Genomic DNA, 23,405 nt, shown 5'->3' with positions numbered 1-23,405 from the left:
TCATAATTATAACCTACTGGTACCTCTCAATGCACTCCTCTGTCTGCTGAGGCAAGCATCTGCAGGTCAAATAGTTGTGAGAAGATAGCTAATTATATCCTTTCCCATGAGGAAGAAAATCTTTAAATTTAATTAAAAGACCTTAATTCCAGCCCTGTACATTAGGGTCTTCTTCCCATTGGATTTTTTTCTGTGTGACTTATAGCGATAGGCTTAACATTTGTATTAGCAGTAGCTCTTATCTGTGGGTCAGCTTTTTACCCAGCACTGCTGGAAGGACAATTTGATCAAATGAGTGTCTCACCACCGCATCGTGTTATTTCACTTCCACAAAAAAGCTAATAAACAATCTGAACTTTAAAGTTCATTTCTTCAACTTGTGCTAGTATGTCTCACACTCCAGGTAGCAAAAGTCACAATCACAATATTTGGTTTGACGGATTAATCAACATGGTGGCAAAGGTCCCAGCAAAATCATGACAGAAGAGTAAAAGTGTTAAGCAAAATGCTCAGCTAGAGCTGATTTGGAAATGCACTGTAGGCTGGGCTAAATAGCTTATCAAACAAAAATACTCTTCCGACTCCTTCATGTGTTTCCAAAGGAATGAAAAATTAAACCATCTTAGTACTTCCACAAAGTTAGAATAAACAAACCTATATATCTGTATCGTTTTTGCTTTGGTATAATAATGCATTAATTATTAAAAGGATGTTTAGCTTTACTGATTCTTTTCTGAGAAGAGAGACTTGGATAGAAAATCTGGATATTAGCAAAAAAGAAATCCTTGTTTCTGTAATATCAACACTTACTGTATATACCTGGATTATGAAGTCTAAAAGGGAATAATTTTCCTGCAGTTCAGTGTAATGACTTCAAAGTGGTCATACTATTGCTATAGAGCAGAGTTTCCCCAGTATTCTTAACTACCAAATTTCTCTTTCTTAGGGCTGTTAGAGCTAGATTGCCACAAGTTCTTTTATGTTGTTCAAAAGTGACAGCCATCACTATATAATTGATGATAATAGTACAAATGTAATTTTCTCCTATCATCTGTTTTGCTCTTCAGATCTATACCAACCCAGATTAAAGCAGATCCTTTAGAAGCAGAGATAATAGCGTGTTTCCATTCCAGCTTATTATGGACAAGAATATCTTCATGATAAATCTGTTTTTGTAAGAAAATCGCCCAATTAAAAAAAAAAATACTTAGTTTAAGAAACTATACATCTATATATATATAAAACAATGAAAGAAAACAATAATTTTTGAAAATGTTCATAAGAAATACTGCTTTCTAACCAGATGTTATGTGCCCCGTCCGAACCACTCCATACTTTCCTGGACGTGTGCGCAGAAAGACTCAAGGCTCTGAGTCCCAAAAAGTGCTAAACAGAGAATTAAACACCTGCAATCCCAAGCGGTCCAAAGCAGTTTGCTTTCAGATACTTTAGAAGGTCATTTTTCTTCCACCTTCTGCTCTTGGAGATCAGTAAAAAGGATTTTTTGATGCAAGAAACAGGGACAAAGACTTCTGTCAAACAAGCACGCAAGTACTGAGTCTACTGACATTCTTTCAGGTGACAGGTAGGATGAATTCAACTATGTGTGGTCCAACAGTGCACCTCGTACTTCTACTTCTGAACTACTTCATAGAGAAAGCCCAGGGATATGAATTTTTTATCATAGGGCCTTCACCTTACAGGGAAAATGACATGGCATAGTGGAAAAGTTCACCGGCACAACGGAACGAATGCTGAAAGAATAAGAGCAACCACAGTAAAAAGGCAGATTTTCTCTAGGTGGAGGCAATAGAGTGCGATTAATAATGGAAAGGGAGAAAGTGGCCCCCCACCTTCTATAACTCACAGGATACACACTTAGATCAAAGTCACTCCTGGTGTAACACTGAAATAGCACCGAGGATAAAGTTAGACCATAAATCCCAATATCATAGCCTGTTGTGATGATGACTAATTTATTCCAGATTGAAGATAAGGGGTTATAAAAACAAATTTATGGACGCTGTATTTGTTGTAATTAATTTTCTCCACAGTGAGAGCACAGTGATTTGCAAAAAAAATGACCTTTTTAGAAGTACCTTATTTAATGGCCCATTATGGTACCTGGCTGCACCCAGCATTATGCAGTAAAGCAGCAGAGTTGTTGTGCTCGGGGATGGGGTTACTCCATCAGTCACAGCGAATCCGCACAACTCAGCACCCCAGATGATTTTATTTCTTTCTTTTAAACACCTATTTTGCCCACATACAGATGAGATTGGACATTTCTGATGCAAAAGCAAGAATTACATCCGAACCTTCTTGCTTTTGTTTAAATGAAAGAGCGAAGTCACATTTGTTTCTTCAGCAAGTGTGTGGCTGCAGCAAAGCAGCCTGGCTAAGCCTCTCTGCACTCAGGTCCTGAATAACCCCTGTATTCGCATAAAGGACAATTATTGCTGCATCTTAGTGGCATCTGTACCAGCTCTGTCCCCGCTGAAAAAGAAAAGCATCTCACAGTGCTGTGTCAAATAACCTTGGCTCCCCCGCTCCCTTCTGCTGCCCCAAAGCACACTCTGCTTCAAGTGATTTGTGCTTCCTAATGATGAGACGGACTAAAAAAACCTGAGAAATACCTTACACATAATCTTCCCACTCATAGCGCCTTTCTTACAACAGGCAGGATTGTGCAATAGCTAATAGCTCTATTGAAATATATTAAGATACTGATACATTGAGATAATAGTTTGAGATATTTCTTGTAACTATACATAAATGCCTATAATATTTTTTTTAAACATGCATAAAATTATACTAAAAATGTGGACTGGCTTGTAGTATTTCCTCCCTACAATCTACAGCATTTTTCTTCTAATATGGTAATTTCTGAGATGTAAATGCAATTTTAATCTGGTAGCAAAATCCTAGTGTTTGCAGACACTGTCAAAGTGGTAGCTCACTGTAATTACTTCCTCAATCATTCCCTATGAATGAAGCACTCCAGGCAATGCTAAAACTCTGCTTAATCACTGGAAAGAATATAAATTTTAAAACAAGATTGTATTAGACTGCCATCTTTATAACTAATTTCTCAATCGTTCCTTATCATACTAAATTTCAAACTGCAAAGTTGCACTTTTAGATTTTTATTAAAATTGCTTCTGAATGAAATCCTGCTGTTCTCCTGGCTATACATTCTTGCTGTCGATGGATCTGAAAAATGTCCAAAGCCAACAAACAGGAAACAATTTAGATTTGATGATCACTGGCTCAAAGCGACACCTCAACCTCAGACCATTGCTCTTCCCACTGCAAGCATTCACCTAGTGCCTCATGTGAGACCACATCACAATCTGAACGTCACAATCCCCGTCTGTGCAAATTACACTTCAAATAGATACCAAAGCACAAATTTCTAGGCCTCTGAAGTGTTAGTTTGTTAGAAAGTAAGATCCTAGATGTCCCAAGAAAATAGTTTAAGCCAATTAACATCACTTCCATGACAAATCATTGGCCTCAGCAAACACTAAAGATTAATCTTCACTGTCTTTAGATAAATAATCAGAAGTTAAAATCATCACAGTTTTTTGGTCTGAACTTCATAACTATTCTAGTGCAGTATTTCAAGCTTCTTTCTTTGCCTTGAACTTAATGCTGACATACACTTAGAAAATAAACACCAACAGGAATTTAAAGAAATAGAAAAGAACAAATACTTCCCAGACAGTTCTCCTGCTATGACTATAGTATACTGTTTAATTAAATATATAAAACATTATTTGCTATGCTTAAAAGTTGCTAAATATCAAAAAGTTCTAAAAACCAACGATAGAAAAAAATCCACAGTGCAGGTAGAAATCTTGTTCTAATGTAGGTAAGAAAGAAATATTTGCTGTGCATACAGATTTGTGACAGCAAGACAGGTCTGTTCTCCGAGTTCTATTCTCCATTTAGTTTGATGCCAATTAATTTCCAGCTCCATTTTGCTGTTAATTAGGGCTGTTCAGAGTCCAAGTTTTCCAAGATGCAGATTGCCAGTAACCATGTGATCATGCAAATGAGGCCCTGCTATTAATGCTGCTAGTTAGGCTGGAACAAAAATAACAACAGTGCGTAAGTTTGCATTTTTAATACAACCTTAGTAGAAACAATTAGAGGCAGAGGAAGTGAAATCATCCGAGCTCTGGCGGGACAGCGCCAGTTTTCCTATCTGAGAATCTGTTTCTATTAAAGCCAAGGTTATCAGAAGCCATATTCATTCCCAGGGAGTCCATGATGTCAACAATTAATTTATCTCTTCCCAAGGTAGGTCTTTGGTTTTCTGTGAAGAGGAAATCAGAATCTAAAGTTTCATGTTTCTTATAAAGCCACTTTGTGAAGAAAGACACCAAAGAAAATAGGCGATTGTAATTCTAAATAAAAATAAGAATCTTTTTATTTGGAGACAGAAACAATCAACCATGTACTATCCGCAAAAGTACTGCATTAGTGCACAAAAATAACCTTTCCTTTGCAGTCAAAGAACAATAGGTTTACCTACAGATTTTTGCAATAGGAGATAGCCCTGGTTATTGTACAGTATCTAGTAGCGAGAACTGGCTGTTAGCAATGAATTCTAATTTTCTCTGAGCACAAATCAAGGTTTGATTGCTGAAAGGACTAAGTTCTGTGTCTTTTGGAAACATACATCATTTCGAGTTCACGAGAACCAAGCGTCTGGATTGTTTTTCCCTGTATTTCCTGTATAAAACGCATTATGATTAGATAGGAGCTAGTTGTTACCTACCTTCTCTTTATTCATCTGATCTCAGGATAAGTCTTTTGCCATTGGGCTTCCTTATGTTTCGATTGCATTTGAATTCAAACAGTGAATTAAAATTAAAAAAACCTAAAAAATTTTAAAACTGAGTAAGTTCCAAGGAGGACGCTTGTTCAAACGAGTGGGAGAGAATTCAAACGTTAGGCATGATGGAACATTCCTGAGGAGGTCAAAAGCATTAAATAAGTTGCAAAACCTGATAAATATTTTTGCACTGGATGAAGCTCAGTTGAGCACCTTCTACAAATGGGCCTGGTACAAACATTAATGTTGAAGTCAACATGGCTTTAAAATGTTTTTACTTTTGAACTCTAATAACAAGGATTCAGGAGAATAATGACCCTCTAGTCTCGGGTAATAGCTTTGTCTTTCTAGTTAGAAAGTGAAAAGAAAAACTACTGTGAACGTATCTGTCAGAAGTTATCATGGTTATTACCAGCATAAGAAAAAGAAAAGAGAGAGAGTGCAATAAAAGATGACTGGAACTTGACAATGAATAAACCCCCTTTTCTCTCCAAAGCAGCAAAGAGACTTCTATATACTCATTTTCCAAGGGCAGTATAGAACCTTCATTGATACATGGGTCAAAACCAAGACTGAGGATTTTGGAATTCTACTCAGCAGAGCTATCGCGTGATGACATCAGAAAGCAAATGGATTCAAAAGGAGATCAAACATCAGCCTTATTCTTACGGACTCTCAAAGTTCATATAAGATGGGAACAACCAACTGAGTTTCAACGTGAGGGTTTCTTGTGCATGTCCTCGTGTCCAGCTTCTGGTGAGCCTGCAGGACCCATTCTCTCCTTGCACCCTCTCTGGTCCATTCATCTACATTTGCTTCCCATCTGTCCCAAAGCAAGAATGGATCTAGTGCCAAGACGTTTATAAAGAGCAGCACTTAAATCCAAGGTGAGCACAATTCACACTGCTGTAGCCAATGGGAGTACGACTTGAAGGCTTTGTAACTTGTGTGTCAAAGTGTATGTTAGGCTGAAATGTGGCATGCGTGGGTTTCATTAAAACAGGAATCTCTAGTTCTTTAAGAGGACAAATAGATGAAACAAGTAGCTGGTTTATGCTTAGCCAGGCAGATTGCAATCTCAGAAATACCAACTTTTCAAGTCACCCTTTTTTGCCAAGTGATTACTGTCTAGCATGCACAATATCCATTAATAAAAACTGAATTCATATTCATGTAGAAGGCAGCACCCTCAGGCTTAGTATTAATGAACACAAGAACAGGGGGTTCTAGACTTGGACTAAGTAGCACTTGCACACATGAAACAGCAGAATTACTTAAATGTGAAGTTTCCAGTAGTGAAATGTCCAGTTTCCTAGGAGCTTTCTAATTAATTCCTTCCAAGAAAGTCACTATGAGCGTGGTATGGGTAAGTCAAATAAATATTATTCAACCAAGACTCAAATATGTGTCTCCTGGTTTAATTTCCTCTCTTAGCCACAAAGTGCCACGAGATTTCTCTTTTTTCTAACACTTCTGTTGATGGTTCAATAACCCGCCTGTCCAAAAATTGCTAACATCAGACATCATGCAGTGTTGATTTTAGTACCTACATGAAGAATATCTCCTTCTCCCGTGTCCACCGGTTTGCATTGAATGCAGCAGCGCCAGGCTGCGAGCGTTGCTGCTCCTCCGCCTGGCCAGTGCCGAGTGCTGGTCCCGCAGCACATCGAACACGTGGCCGACCACAGGCTTAAGTATCCCAACAACATGCTCCCCGGAATACCAACAGGCTGCCCCATCTCACCCATCCGTAACTCAAGTCCCAACAAGGAAAAGCGCCCCTCCAAACACCAAGCCTAACAGTGCCTAACTGCCCTGCTTTCCACAAACCCTGCTGCTGTGTCCCGATTCTGACCTGGCTGCTCTCGTTAAATCAGAACGAGAGAGGATCAGAAGCTGCCTGCTGAGCTCTGACACAAGGCTCCTCTCCTCTTGGCATCCTCCATTTCTGGAAGTTAATAAAAGAAACCCACTTATTCTTTGGCAGTAATTAGTCGTTAAAAGTGCTTTACAAATACAGCTAATTGATTAAGTAGCCTGTGCAATAGCATCAAAACACTAGTTTTAATTAACATCCTTAAAATGCTCAGTTCATACAGAGTAAAAGAAACCCCTTTCATCAGCCAGGTGTACAAAAGAGGAAGGATGTGAGGAAAAAAAAAAGGCACAGATCCATTTCTCAGTGAGCCTTCTATGCTAATTTTGCAGCCTTTTCCATCATCCTGTGCAAGGTTTTTATTTCATACTAAAAAAAAAACAAAACAAACACCTTTTTTTCTCTAAAATAATTTGCTGATATTAACAACAACACAAAAATACATTCTCAGTGTCTTGGTACCAAATCTTCATCTCACAATTCCCCTACCTTTATGTCACAGGGATTCAATGTCTCCAAAAGCTCTGCCTGCAGGTGACACCTGCTCTGCCCAGGGATCTGCATCACCAACCATCTGCAGAACAATCCCACATCTGCCGACAATTGAAGCCATCCTGGTTTCCAGCTCAGCTCATCTCTTTGTGTGCATCTAATCAACCAGAACAGTTTATTCCTGTCTTAAACTCTCAGATATCTGTGATTAGGATCACTAGCATAACCAATGCTGATATTCCACACCAAAGTGGGTCGTGGATCTTACTGTGATCTTTTTATGTAAGCCTGTTACGTGTTTAAAGTTTTGGGCATGAAAGAAGGTTTGTGAATTGTGCATTAGTCTGACTTTATGACAAAGTGCAGCAGTGCCCTCCTGACTCATGCTCAGCAGTTTATGGCTTAATTGACAACAGGGCTCGACACTCTGGTCTCAACATCCCGATATTGGATGGGGGGAAGAGAGAGAGACCACACTGTTATTTTTCAGGCTGGAGGATAAACCCCATCAGAAAATACATATACAGTCTACAAGCCAAAGGAGATTGTTTAGACTCTGCAGTCCAAGAACTAGTATGAAATGTGGTATTCAAATGTGTATTACATTGTAAGTTGTAAAGGCAAAGTACATAGGTGGCTGATAACACAGACCAGTCTCTTCCAGCACAGAAATGGAAGCGATAGCAAAGAATACAGAGCACAAGGGTGTCTTTAGGCTAAACTTGCACTTCCTCAATCCATGGATAGTTGGGCAGAAAAGCTGGCACATGGCGATTAACCTTAGAACATGGGCACCATTGTGTTCTTATTTTTAATTACACATTGGAGAGAAGGCATCTAACAAATAAATGTCATTTTCTGTTTTCACTGTGGGCACCGGTATTTGGAAGAACACTGATGTCATTAATTCAGCACGATGCCTTTTGAAGGCAATAGTGTCCTTTCCACTTCTCCTCATGGACAAGAAGTAAAATACTAACCTACTGTGTACACTTCTCCAGAATGAAGTCCTGCACATATTCCTCTTGAGATTTACAGTGTATACATGAAGAGTTAGAAATGGTAATAGAGAAAATGTGCCTATATTTTCCTATACAAAATTAAATCTTTCCTTTAGAGACATTTAAATCCTAGTAAATTGCCCCTTGCATATGAAGCTTTCTTTTTAAATCTTAAGCAAATTCCACTGTTTCTCTATTGCATAACGAAATAGCCAATCATGCTGAGGAGGTGATGCTAAGCTTGCCTGAGCTTGCAGCAATGCTTGAGAACATTTTATACTTCAGAAATGCCATAAAATCCTTCATCACGAAAATTCAATTTTTTCTAATCCCCAGGAGTCTCTAAGGCTGTATCTAACATTAAACTCCCAAAACAAACAAAAAAAACCCAAACCAAGCACAGACATGGTCACGTCCCATTCCAGCCTCCACCTTCATTTAGCTCCTTAAAGCAATTCTTTTTTTCATGATTTTGTTCAAAAACCATCCCAGTGGGAAATACATACATGCACACAATATATGAAATTTATCCCTTTCTCTTCTAGTCACAGTTTTGCCTGGGAAATAATTAACAGAAGATCAACCTTTGTCTTCTAGGTTGTCTAAAAAAAGAGCCTTTTGAAAAGAGAGCATTCTGTTTGTTTGGTTTGGTTGGTTGGTTTTTGATGCTTGTTTATTTTGTTTTGTTTTGGTTATTCTATGTGTAATACACAAATTTCTAAGGCGTGACAGCTTATTTCAGATGCATTCACTTTAATTGGCTTCCAATAGCTTTTCCTATCATGTAGCACTCCATTCTGACAAGTAGCGTACACAATTGTTGTAATTTCGCTGCTATGTGAGCCGATGCTCAACTCCCAGGAATAGGAGGTATTTAGAAGACAAACAAATGTGGCACTTAGGGACATGGTTTAGTGGTGGACTTGGCAGTGTTTGGTTTATAGTTAGACTCGATGTCCTTAAAGGTCTTTTCCAACCTAAATGATCATATGATTCTATAATTTTATGGTCTACATAATCACGAAGCACATGAAGCGAAGAAATACACATGAAGAACAGCATCAACTTCGAAGGCTTGAATACAATAAAATATTTGAGACTTGCGTTTAGATAAATAACATGCAAGTTTGAAAGAAGTTCATGTAACATTACACGTCCAGCTGCCATTCTTTGACAGTCCATGTAGTTCTCAGTTTGAAGGAATGAAGGAAATAAAGCAATATTGAGCCACTAGTAGTGTTCATCTGCCAACCTCGGCTGCCCATCGGCAGCAGAAATAACCACTCCGGAGCCTGCTGCTTCTGCCTTTGGTCAGAGGGGAAAAAATCACCTTCCTTAGCTAAAAAGTTTGTTAAATATTACCACTTTGACACATCATCGTGTCTACCATTCTTTTCTTTGTGCCTTATCTTCACACATGATGTTCCTTCGTCCTTCTTTCTTTTCATAAAACATACACTAGCAGTAGTATTTGTGAGACTTTTCCAGATAAGAAACTGGTCAAATGATTTTCACCCAAGGAGGAACAGACCTTAATTCATTCAGAATAATGGTCAGTAATATTGTAAACACACAAAGTGTTTCTGTGTCCACAGAGACTCCAATTATTTTATAAAACAGAACTAAATACATTACTATTTATAGCTGTAGTTAAACGATAATTATTGATATTTATGTTGTATCATCAGCATAGGGAACGTGTTCAACAACAATGCAATGTTGTCCATTAGACATTGCTCAGAGGAGCTCAGAAATGTACTATTTGTTGTTTTTATAGTTTTCTGGAGAGTTCATCTTGTTAGAGAAATAACTGAAAAAAAGGAAAATGCTTTTCCATTCTGCGTATCTTCAGCTCTGAGGCAACATGGGCCTGTCTTGCTTTGTGTTTCTTATTTTTCCCTATTGAATCCCCCCTGCTCTTCCCAAACCGCCGAAGTCGAGCTTCAGTAAAACACCTACCAGTGTCACAAAACCCATTTACAACTGAGGTCGTCTTTGCATGTGAAGCGGGTCTTTGCCATCACACAGCCACATGGGTGAAGAAGAAGGCACCGAGGATGGCATAGAAGCAGAACCGTTCATATTCTTGCCATGTGCATTCATGTTTTGTCAGTCACCATTGGTCTGTGTGCACATGCGTGTCACTCTCAGCTGTGACAGAACAGCACCAGTAAGAAGAAGACGGGCAAGAGGTGGCATCGATGAGCTGCTAAGCATGACTCTTGAATATCAAACATCAGTCATAGATAGGCCATGAATAAACTCTGTGGTATTCAATTTTTCACTTGGAAATCACCCAGTATTTTCAAATAACATACACACAGTGCCGAGGGTGGGGTTGTAGATTTTATGTTTGCGGGATCCTTCTCAACTACTCCACACTTCCTTTCTGAAAAAAAAGATGAATACCATGTCTGGAAAAGGAGAAGAGATGAAACATGCTGTCTAAAAGGGGCATATCCTAGCAACCCGCCTTTGTGTTGCTGGTCTACCTGGCTGAACACAATAGTTCTCTACAGCTCCCATCAGCGCTGATGTCACATTTAAGCAGAAGTGACCTGGCATCTCCAGGGTTCGGTAATTGGATTTGGAGCCTTTAACCTGCTGGTCACAGGGTCAGATCCAACTCCAGTTCATAGAGTTGAAAATCTTTAGTATCACAGATGTGGTCGGTGGCATATATGAAACGAATGTATGGCTTCAGCCCAACTGCCAGTGGGAATGAGTCCCCTGTCAACCCTTTAACCAGAAAAGCAGGGGATTAAACGAGTAAAGAACACAAGTCAGTTTTTTACCCAAAAGGGTGGTCTCTCTGGTCAGAGTCAAGACAATATATCTGGTGAGTTTTACTGCTGCTTGCTCTGCACTAGTCTTTAAAAGTATAAAATTTCAAGCCTGAGGTCTACACGTTCCAGAAGCTTTAAGGTTCCTACATTTATTTTGGGTTAATAAAAAAAGAAAGAATGAAATCCACATCTCTTACAAGACTTCTGGCTTGCAGGAAGCAGAACATCAATTAAAAGAAAAAATTAAAAAAGACTCCATAAACATTTATCTAGCAACTACAAACTCTTACACTCAAGTAGTACAGCATGCAATACTCTTATAGTGAAGTAGTTCCCAGCCTGTGCTGGATCCTCCAGCTCTGGCTACGGCACACAGACAACACCAGCCAACATGGATGGAGCACGTGGGTACCCGCTGAACCTGGCTCTGTCTGGTCACTGATAAAAACTTTAACCATTAAATGTTTACAATAAACACTAAGCCCACATAACTAGCTGTTTTTCCCCAAAAAGTCAGGCTTGTGTAAGCTTTTCAAAACACACGCTAAATCAAAGCTTTAGTCCTCAGCAATTAAACAAACAAATAAAAAAAACCTATAGATAAAATGCTTAAATTTCACCATATTTTGGTGGACATTTTGGCTTCTGAAAACCAAAGTTGAAAGAACATGAAGAGAAAGACAGAGGAGTGAAATAAAATAGAAACTAAACTCACAGAGACATGGAGGCAAAGTTTTTACAGACTTACAAAGCACGAAAAAATTGCCTCTTGCTTTACAAACCATGTACTGAATTCCAAATGTAGACAAAACATTTGCAGAATCCCAAATGCACTTCAGATGCATTTTAATACTTGTTTAGTGTGAATTTTTCATAATCAGTTTTGAGTATATTTGTATTGGGTTTGTTTCTCATAAAGCATCTGTTCTTATGTTTCTTTTTACATGACTGGCACTCTCCTACTGCCAATGACTGGACTGACATTTATTGGATCGGGCTTCAGCAGAGCACCTGTGAGCAATATGTGGTGTGTGTGACTTTCCTATGCAGCCTTAGTCATTTTAATTGTTTTTGGCATGTTTTTCCTGCCATATACTGTAACTTGACCTTTGCAAATATCCATTTCATTTTGATGCTTATGAAATGAAGTAGATTAATATTCCAGAAGAATTAAGTCCTCTGCTTAGTCACAGAAATAGATACAGAAAAGGTAGTGGCAGAACAGGGGGTTTTTGTTGGTTTTTTTGGGGTTTTTTTTAACCAGAATTTCTTAGAAACCTTAGGAAAGGAGGTGGTGTAACTATAGAGTAATGTAAATGACTGTAGAGCATAAAACCCATGGGGATAGAAAGTGGCCCAAAAGAAAAATATAGGAATATATTAAATATATATATATATCTTAATCTGTTTTTCGAAAACACAAGTTCTGATGATATCTATTTTTTTCTTTCTACTGAAGCTTATAGCATTGTTGTAGATGCTACTATAGAACACTGGACTTCTATTATGTAGTAAAATAAAATAAGGTTTTTATAAAAAAAGAGTAATTTTGCAAAGCCTTGTAAATCAGGCCAATTAGTTATTCTTACTTTTTCTGAGGTAAAACTGACAGAGGTAATAAGTTTTCTCCCAGACTCAGAATGGTGTAGGAATAGGCCAGGGACTTGAAGCCAACAGTTCTCAAGTTCTGTTCTCATGGAACACAATTAGACAGCACTGCCCTATGAATGGTGAAGGGTTTGCAATGGCTCTGCTTCAGAATTAGCGGAGAGGAAGAAATTCCTTAAGGAATTATGTACACCACGCCAGTTATATTAACCCTATTAACTCTTAAACCTTTCCAATTGTTCTATATAGTGTGTAACTCTAACAATGAGAATAGGCAAATATTTCAATGCCAGAGAGCAAGGGGTCGTCAGCCAAAAACATTCCAGCTATTTGCTGTGATGATTTGACATACCTATAACTTCAAATTATCTAAGCTGGACAGATTTTTAGTTGCGTGAAAATAACGACAGTTTGGGGTTTTTATGGTAGTTTAAATTCTTATCTTCTATAAACGGTAATTGAGCTCTGGACTTATTTTTTAATTAGAGAGAGAATACTGGAAGTCACTAATTAAAAGCCGTACACATCTCCTCAACTAGTAGTTTGACCAATAATGTGTTATTTATTAAACATCACCACTAGTTGGTACAGCACTAAAATAGTTCCAGATCTTGTGAGGACAATGACAACCTGATGACACAGCACTTCCTAACAGACGGTGCTAACGAGGTTTGGCAGGGATCGCTTTCCTCCGAGGTTCGGAGGCTACCAGCCCGCGTTAAGCATTTCACCACTTAGATTTCTCAAAAGGAAACAATATAAGAGAAAATGGGATCAGACGGCAAAGTGCTTATGGTAAATGAAAGGGCTATGAGAAATCACGTGGTGCCATTCTTCAAAGGGTTGGGTTATTTTATATCGACAATGAGGCCACTTTATAATGCCACAGCATCCAGAGGTGCCTCAGACTAAATGAGAATCTGACCCACCATGCTTAGCTCATGAAAATTCAAAGGCAGTTACTTGTTAGTACTCACTTAGCAAGACTTCTGGGTATGAACGCAGGGCATGTCAGACAGCTGAGTAGCCCATAATAGCTAATAGCCCATCAGAGCAAAATAATCATCACCAGGGAAGAAACAGTGAGCTGGATCTTTACCTGGTGCAACCTGACGTAACCGAGGGCAGGGGAAGGCAGCTGAGTCACACCGGCTAATGCGCTTATAGCATATGATCCAAACAAAGAAACCTTTTGTCATTTGCAGTAATTATTACATCTATATGTTTGTGCCCATTTTAAAACCATAAAATAAATTGAAAAATACTAACATCAGCTTTAAAACAGTAACAGAATTAGGCCCAGGACTGTGACCTTTTCTTTCTACACAGCTATATTCAGTAAAATGGGATCTATTGGTTTCATTTTCCCAGCGCAGCATTCAGACAACCCTTCAAGCAGAATTATTGCTTCTATTAAAATGTGTACCATCTTCTAACGCTTCCCGTTTTCTCAGCTTAATATGAAACAATTGAGAGTTATATCAGTACATTAGAAAAGAATTATCGTTATCAGCATCCTCAGAAGTCCGGATTAATGTAACTATCTCTTCTCTCTAACTAAAGATGTCATAGGAGGTATAGTCCTTCTTGAACAATTATGTAATTTAAGCTTTGTAGAGTGCACATTTTTCGTCAAAATGGTCAATAACTCCTGGCTGAGTAAAAGCATTCCTTTCAATTAATACAAGTTTCTAAGTAAACTTACAACCAAAATACAGCAGACTTGGCTTCTAAAGCCACCTGCTCACAACAATATATTAAAAAACAAACAACATCAACAAAATCCACAAAACAAACAAAAAAACCCCACCAAACAACATTTACTGCACCCACTATACTAACATATTCTCTTAAACCCTCCGTACTTGCATCTCACAAGTCCTGCTCACACTATGCTGGCTCCTAAGGGTGTTCTATTCTGCAAGACAGCTTTAGCAGGCTGAAAGGAAACCTTGGAGCCTCCTAATAATGCCCAAATTAGTTTCAATCCTAGTGACATCCACCCACGTTCCTTTTTCAGTTTTGAAAATTGGCCTGATATTGAGAAATTCCTTCCACTTTTGCCCTAAGCCCCTGTGAATCATGTATACCAGTGCTATATAACCCATGCAGATCTGCGCACAGCACACGTATACTCACATGCATGGGAATGGCAGCGTTAAAAAGAAAGTAAATAACCCTGTCCAACCAAACTTTCATTGTATTTAGCAAGGGACATTTTCCTCTGATATATGTGTGAGAGGCTGGATGGAATGTCAGTGTTATTAGATTTTTACACTTTTCTAGAGACTCTGACATCAGGGCTTAATCTCTTTGTTTCTCTTCTACTCTCTTCAGGGGAAAAAAAAAAAAAAAAAAGGATATTTAAAGTTTGGTTGAATTTGTGCGCTGGGAGAGTTGGTTATTTGGTATAAATGTGATCCATAGCCACCCCTCCCCTCCTGACTCTCTTGCCTGTTCTGTAGTTTTTCCAATTAGGGACCCCAGTGACTGAAGCAAGCGCCAAACTACTAGCCTAAGGCTAAACTATAACAGCAGCAAAATTCCAATTTTAAAAATCTGATTGAAGAATGTGGGGTTTATCTACATATGGTGTGTGTGCGTGTGGAACAGGAGGCTTTGCTTTTTTCCTCTCTTGGCCTTGTAAGCAGAGAATCCACTGAAAATATTGAAATGAGATCATTCAAGCTGATAAGAAAACTAACAAAAGAAGAAACTATGAGTCAGTGTAACTGCAGCAGTACCTCTGAGTCAAATTCCCTATGATGTGACATAAAAGGTCACATTTCCAGAGAGTCCCCTTTCCATACGCAGCATCAATGTGTCTGCTACTCCGAGGGCATGCAATGTCGGGATGCAGGGACACAGGGTATCAGCCATGTAATAACCTCCTCCCATGCCTTGTGCATAGGGCGATTTGCTGCAAACTTCCTTTCCACGGGCATTGCCATTACACGCACCGACGCTTGCTTCAGCACGAGCCGTTCACACTCCTGGTGCGCAAAACTGCAATTTCACATTTCACTGCATAGGAGCAGGAGCAGTGGTAGACTGGACAGGGACCCTACAAGATCATCATGACAACCAAAGATGAGCTAGGCAAGGAACCACGGTTGAAAACACATTACTATTCAAAAAAGCCTTTTACCTGCATTAATTTAGACATGTACGGAATCAGAAGGCTCCAGTATGATAAGGACAGAATCAATGGAAACTACTTTGTCATTTAAAATGAAACCATTGTTGCTTTAAGAGGTGAATCTATTTTTAACTTTGTCTGCTCAGTTCTATTAACACATTAGCTAAACAAGATATAGAGCAGTTCTGTATGGCTTAAAATGTTCCATATCAGATGGCAAACTGCAGATTAATGTATCGAGTTATTGGGAAGGGAAGAGAGTTATGTCTCTTAGTCATAATGTAAATGTAAAGAAGAAAACCCAGTAGCACGTAGGGAGGGGAAGAGAAGGCAAAAAAGCAAGGAGTAATTGGGGTCACATCCACCGAGCTGAGAGACATTTCCAGAACAAAGTCCAAGTGAGTCACAGGCAGCGCAAGTGAAAAGAGGGGAGCAAGTGATAAAGCAGAACTCGTGTGGCCTTTTAAAGCTTTTCCGGCAGAACAAGAAAAGTAATTACACATTGTCTCAGCAAACATCCGTGGCACCACCTGGTGTATTCTCAGAGAAATCCCAAGAAGGGACTTTTCATCTTAACCTTGATAAATGCTGTGCTGGTAGCAACCCCTTTGCATTATACACAGTTTCAAGAAGGTATCGGCCTGGGAGCACCGTTTGAAACATAAGCCCTCTGAGATATGCAAGTGATGGGAGTTAGCTGAAAACTGCTGGGTAACAGGACATCAAAGAGAGAGGGAAGAGAAAAAGGCCTCAGCTCTACAGGCTGCTAAAACTGATTCTGACTCCATGAAGCCATAAACAGTCTCCTGGAGCTGGAAAAGCCAGCGCCATCATTCCTAAGGCACCATCACACCTTGTTCCTCCCTCCTTGCTTTGCCTACCGCCTTTGCCAAAATTGGCACGTCTTTTCACACAACCGTTTAACAGCCTCCTAAATAGGGTGGAAATACATTAATTGCTTTAAAAGGTAATTATGGTTCCTACATTGCTGAACACTGCTATTACCAAAACAGTTCTTTTGATGGCACATCCTAGCCTCTGATAACCAACCCCCAAATAAATTTCTATGAATCCTGAGCTTTTTGTGCTGGGTCTTAGCCCATGAAAACATCTTTTGCAATCCTAATTATGCTGACTGGGGCATCAGTCTGAGTCCAACCTGCTGCCTGGTCTTTTTGCTTTAATTAAAGATGCCAACTCTTGCTTGCTCACATCATCAAACAAGTCTGCAACTGGTCTGTGGAGGCTGATTCCTGGGTAATAACCTTGTAGTGATACTTCAGTGGACAGAACAGATATGATGGTATCAGGGTACTTAAGACTGCCCACAGACCATTTTCCATGGATCACCTATAACCTGATCTGTTTAGGCTTTCTGGTGGTGAGGTACGTGTATATATGTACATGTCTACACAGTATCTATGTAAATTGATCTCTTTACTATAGCAGCATATCTAAGATCTTTAACTGAGTAAATCAGATGCAACAGGTATGGTTAATGCAGTTTAACAGACTTTGTCATACTTTTGCAGTTGAAAAATCTAAATTTTTAATACCTTTTAAAATGTTATAAAACTTGTACAAAACTTACTGCTAATTAAAGTTTGTATCCTTAGAATTTATTCCAACTGCAGAAATCGCAGCATAATAATATTTGCAGAGGTAAATCTGGCATGGCAATTTTGACTCTATATATCATACCATAAACAGCAACGAGCACATTATCAACACAAGATGTTTTGTGAACTTACTCATTAAGCAAGACATTAATTAAAGCTCTCCATTTTAAACGGGTGCAGACACTCTTTTCCATCACACACCAGCAAGAATCAATGTTTTGGACAACTTAGCTACTTCTTAACAAAAAACATATCAGAGATACCCAATTTTAAGCCTCAAAAAGGTGGTAGGCTTCTGTATTTGAGAGACACGCACATGTGCACATGCAGACACACATACACACATACTAAAAACATCCAACACAGACCTGCAAGTGGGATACTGGGGAAAGAAATATTACAGAAAGAATAAAAAGAGAGTTTTCCTGATGGATTCCTTAATCGTGTACAGGTCGTGGGTGAACAATAAAATACAGTGAAGATTGCTGTAGAAATTAGGTCTTGACCTGAGTTGTTGAAAAATATTTCAAAGCAAATTGAAAACATAAATGGATTTGTGGGTTGTTTTTTTTATTTTCAAACAATATTTCAGAATAATGAAGACAAAACCTGTGTCATACCAAAGGCTAACATTAATTTTAATGTTACCACCTCAATAAAAATAGATATATACAACATTCTAGGTGTGGAGTGATTTAATGTATGATAATGCCACAAGAGAGTAAAATACACAAAACCCCCCTCTTTTCAGCCTAAGTGATGCTCAGGTCATCATGACACCTGCCAGCCAAATCAAAGAAATTCGGAGTTAAAATTGGCATTCTGTGCATTATCTTTTGTGCTTCAGACCTCAGGAGCACGTATAGAAAGTATGGGATGAGCTTAGCTGAACAGTGCATTGCACACTGAACCTGTTTGAATCACATTTACACTTTCTTTTATAGTTCTACAGATCTCCATGGCTGAATTCTCCATTTACACTAGATTCACCTGCCATTGCTCTCCTAACGTTGCTTAATATCTGCAGTTTCAGTGGACTGCGGCCAGAATTTGATTCACAGAATTTATTTGGCTTATACCTTATTTGAAACAAGAACATAAGCAGAATTACATCCATAGTCTGTGCTTCCAACTGGTGAGAAAACAAACTCAGTGTTTCTGCTGCATGAACACAGCTACTATTTCAACCAAAGAGCTCGATGAATTGATAGTGCTTTTTTTTCTGTTTTTTTTTTTTTCTTCCTGAAAGCTGTTTCTTTTAAATGAAATTAACATTTATGAAATGTGATCAGTTCATAGTTACAGGATCAACAAAGGACTCAAGTCTAACTCCATCCTATAGATAGAAGGCACTGCCCTCTCTGCAGGCTCTGCTCTGAATTATATTTCATTGTGTGCTAATTTGATCTATTTTTACATCCACATTAATGTTCATAGCAGGTGAAAAGGAGAAACACATTTTTAATGAGAATTATTCTAATAAATGGCATCCTTTCCAGTGGATTTAACCATGGGTCTGCAAAGGTCGAATGCACTTCACTTTATCTTCACCATCATTTCTGATTCCTGGGTATATACCAGACTCGGGCTGGCAACTAAGTCCTCAATCCACCTGTCACTTTGCAGCTACTCGAGCCCCCAGTGTCTCTATTTCAGTCGTGAAAACACTTGTCTACAGAGCAGTCCCTCATTCTTAGAATGACACTGCCGCATCAAGCCATTTATATGAGCCAATACTGTGTTTTAAAGGCATTTCTTTTCTGAATCTGTGCAGGACAGAGAGGACTAAGCTGGGTGGTTAAATTATTAGACTGTCCTCTAAATACTCATCTTTCCAAAACGTCTTGAACAATATTTTCATAAATACATAAGTAAACCAGTTTCAACTGCAATAACATTCCCACGGACTCTAGCTGCTATCCCTGTGCAACAGCTTGTTTTCAAAGCCAAATATGCTGATGGCTAACAGAAAAATAATCTAGAAAACATGCAATCTGCATTTATTAATGTTTCCCTACATTTTCTGGTTTTATCTAGTTTATTACTAAGAGATAGAAAGTAAAGTATCTTGCTCATAGATGTCCTAGATAAGCACGTGATCTAGTAGAGCCTAAATTATGGAGATAAGGCAAAGTCTGCATTGGGAAGCAGAGCTACACATCCTGGCTCCATATCAGTCACTGCGGGGCCTTTGTGTGGCGCAGCACATTGTTCTGCACAAGGAATGGAGACTGTTGCTGACCCTTTCAAAGCAAACCCCAACCTTCCCTTGAAAACAGAACACAAGCACCATGCAGCTAAGAGAGCAAACTGGAGGCTTGGGATTTTACAGAAAAAGAAAAGATTTATTGTGATTTTATTGCTTTTTATTTCCATTTTCAGCTACTAGAAATAAAGAGGGTAGACTGTAAATGAAACTGAAGTTATGTCCTTGATTTAAATGGAAAGAGATTGGGGACAACTATCATTGAAGATGTCATCACAAATAGTTTGAAGGACAAGAAAGCGGTTTTGAATACGAAACAATCCCACCGTAAGAAGGAAAAAAGAACAACAACAAAACAAACAAAACCTCATGCAAAACCAAACAATAAAAAACCCCCACAAACCCAAAAACGAACAAGCAAAAGCACAGAAAAGCCCCCAAAAACAACAGACATGGCCAGTAGCTCTCCATCTATTCCACATCACAAGAAAATCGTGTGGCTTTGTGCACTAGCAGAGATGCACGGACAAGAGACGCTGACTCCCATGCTTTGCCTCTCTAAGTGCAATGGATCCAGGCTCTTACTTGCCTCTCACGCTCATTTTGTTTCATCTGCATCCTCCCTGATTTAGATTGGAAAATGTAAGTCAAATTAGGTGCCTTCAGTACTACTGATGAACTGATTGCTCCAGTAACAATTTTCTGCTTGCTCCACACCCAAACAAAAAGCAAGATCAAGCGCTCCATTGGGATAATCAAAATTGGAATGGGAAAGAAGGACTGGGCTCACAGTAAAGCTTTTCAAATACAAGCTGCCTGTAGGTTCTATTGAACTCTCCTTCTACATGCTAGTGTCTTATTGTATGAAAGCAGCCTGCATCCAAAACAAGGGCAGTCGACTACAAAACAGGCCTTTTGTAGGTCTTTCCCTGCTGCCCCTCTTGTTCTCTTACACATATTTCTGTATTACTGGACATCTTTTCTTTCTCTCCCCATGAAGTGTTTTGGTTTTATTCTTGTACTACCCCTCCTCTCTTCCTGTACAACCCACAGCTGTTCTTGTCCCACTGGTGGCCGTGGCTCCTGTGTCTGTACATGTCTTCTCCTCCCTAGTACAAAGAGCAGTGAGCTGTAACAGGCACAAGGAGACTCTATTCCCCCCGTTTCTCTCTGCTTTTACAGAACTGGAGGCAGAAAGAAACAAAAGAGAGGGCTCTGGTTGTGTGCACCATTCGGTCAGCCAGTCCTACAAGATCCTATAGAGAGCATTTGATTACCAGTCCTGGAAATCGTGCTCTAACTATTGAAGAGAGAGGTATTGCTGCAAAGCAGTCTTGTCATCTAGTTGTACCCAAAATGTTTTTTGGCTGGTACATTCTGTTTAACTCATTTGGACCCACGGGGACTGATCTGAGCTATTTATATCTACGTTTCAGGCAATAAATCTAACATAACTTTCTGAGATTAATGTTAGTAAAAACACAGATGACTTGGGCTTTAACTCCACCTACCCAAAGCTCACAATACTACATTGAAAACCATAATGACTGCTGTGAGCATTCTTCATTGAGACTCTTTCATTGTAGCCAAGGATCATATCTGCCCTCTATTAATAATTAAGCCACTACTGAAATTCTCAAGGTGAGAACGCAGCAGCAGGCGAGCCAGCATCGGATGGACAAATGTGTCTGTACCATTACCATGACAGAGATAAATCCTTGTTTGAAATATTAATTTGAAGAGGATCACAGTGCAATAGATTCACACTGACTCAGCCCATATTTAAATAGATTTATCCCAACAGTAACAAGTGCCAGAAGGAAAGGGAAAACAGAAGCCAAGAGATTTTAAAAATAAATAAGACTTTGATTTTTAATAATGCTGAAAGGCTTTGCATTTACACATTGCTGCCCTCCCCGCTTTTAGCACTGCTGAGTTCACAGAACTACCTTATGCAAACCTAAAGCACACGATGAAAGTTTTAAAAAAATCCACAAGGAATAATGTTTGTTTTTTCAGGTCTTCATGGGTTGTTTTGTGGCATCTACAAATAATGAATGATTAGAGAACAAACATGAAAAATAATTGACTTTAAGGCATAAACAGCTGCACTTAATTCTGGAGGAGTGCCCAGAGTAGTTGCTTTGAAATCCCTCTGTTTTTTCCTGATAAATACGTTACAGAATCATGAAACAAAGCCTGCAAACAAATTATGACTACTTATCTCTTCTGTGTCATTCTCTTCTGCATGCTTTATTCTGCCCTGTTAGTTTGGCATTGTTGCCTAGGTGCACCACTGTACCATTTGTTTTTATGAAGTAATTACAGTTGGAAATAAGTTTTGCAAACCTAATTTACAACCCTCCAAAACCCACGTAAATTCATAACAGCCTAAACATTTCTGATTTAGCCCTGGGGCCACAGACGGCATTTTCTACCACATTTGATTTGGACAGAAAGTCTCTGATCTGATAACCCAGTTATATCAAATTATATATCCTTTGACAAAAATCCAAGTGGCCCTCAGATTCCTTGCCTCATTTGTTTAGATACTTGAAGTTTTCATTCAAGCTCCTATGTTGGAAAAATAACTGGTTCTGTCTGCTTTTCACAGGCTTTTTTAAGAGCTGAAAAAGGAGAAAACTGAGGGTCTAATATATTGCTGCAGTTCTCTACTGTAGACTTTTACTAATGTGAAATTAGATGATATAAGCAAAGGTCAAAATTGAAATGGAATCAATAAAAACCAGTGGATTAACAGCGATCCTGAACTGAATCACCATCTAGCTGATTCACCAAATAATACAGTTACACAGCACAGTCAGTTCTTACAAATGTGCAAATAATCTCCTATAGAATTAAAGGAAGCATTGTCCATTTAAACCTAAGTCCCAATTACAGCATCCTACTTACAACAAAGTAATCAGCCCAACTAGTTGGATCTTTTTTAATAAAAAGCATTGTGTTTTATATCTGAGCCCACCCAGGATGGATAAAGTCCTGAAGTTCACACACATTTAACAGCTAGCTGGTCTGTAATTCCGTGATATACTGAATTTTGATACAATATCTGTCATCATCATGTTTCTTTTAATGACACTTTCTCTGCCATTGAAATGACCATGTTATTTCTTTTAGGTTTTGATATAAGGAAAAGGAAGAATTACCATGGCAAGCTTGAGGCAATGGGAGGAACCTAAAGCACACTGGGCTCAGGCACAGCACACCAGGTCTCTTTCCACTGAGCACCAAGAAGGTGCTCACACCTTAGCCTTGCCATCAGGAAAAGCCTTTGCCAATATAGAAAAACACATTTATGCATCTTCCTGTGAGAGTTTGATTTCAGCAGACACCATAAAAAGTCAAATCTTTGACATGAAATTGTATAGCACTTGGGAAGCCACTCTTATTATCAGGTAAAGGTAGTTAACAAGTGTCAGATTAGATAAAAGGCCAGAGAAAGAAAACCACGTGGCATTCTTCACTGAGGTTTAGGTCTTCACCACAACCATTTTACAACAGCCAATAATCCAAGTGTTGTTTAGATAAAGAACTAGCAAGTCTCTTCACTAAACCACACTTAGTCAGACTTCACGATTAGAGCATTTCTGTGTCAAGAGCAAAGCTCGCATGGTGACATCAGGATACAAATCATTGCTCTTACATGAGCAACACTGATGATAAAACTACCTCCTGTGGTAGACACCTTCAGTAAACCTTAGAAAACCTCTCACAAGGAGGGAAAATGGGAGACTGAAACAGGGAAAATTAGGGTCAAATTTCTGCCTTGATTCCTTGAAGGTCTTGTTTTCCATTCCAAGTGGCCTCGGGTCTT

The sequence above is a fragment of the Nesoenas mayeri genome (assembly GCF_963082525.1).
Source record: "Nesoenas mayeri genome assembly, chromosome: 11".
Taxonomy (NCBI): domain Eukaryota; kingdom Metazoa; phylum Chordata; class Aves; order Columbiformes; family Columbidae; genus Nesoenas; species Nesoenas mayeri.
The sequence above is the reverse complement of the archived record's forward strand: the minus strand, read 5'-3'. Positions refer to the sequence as shown.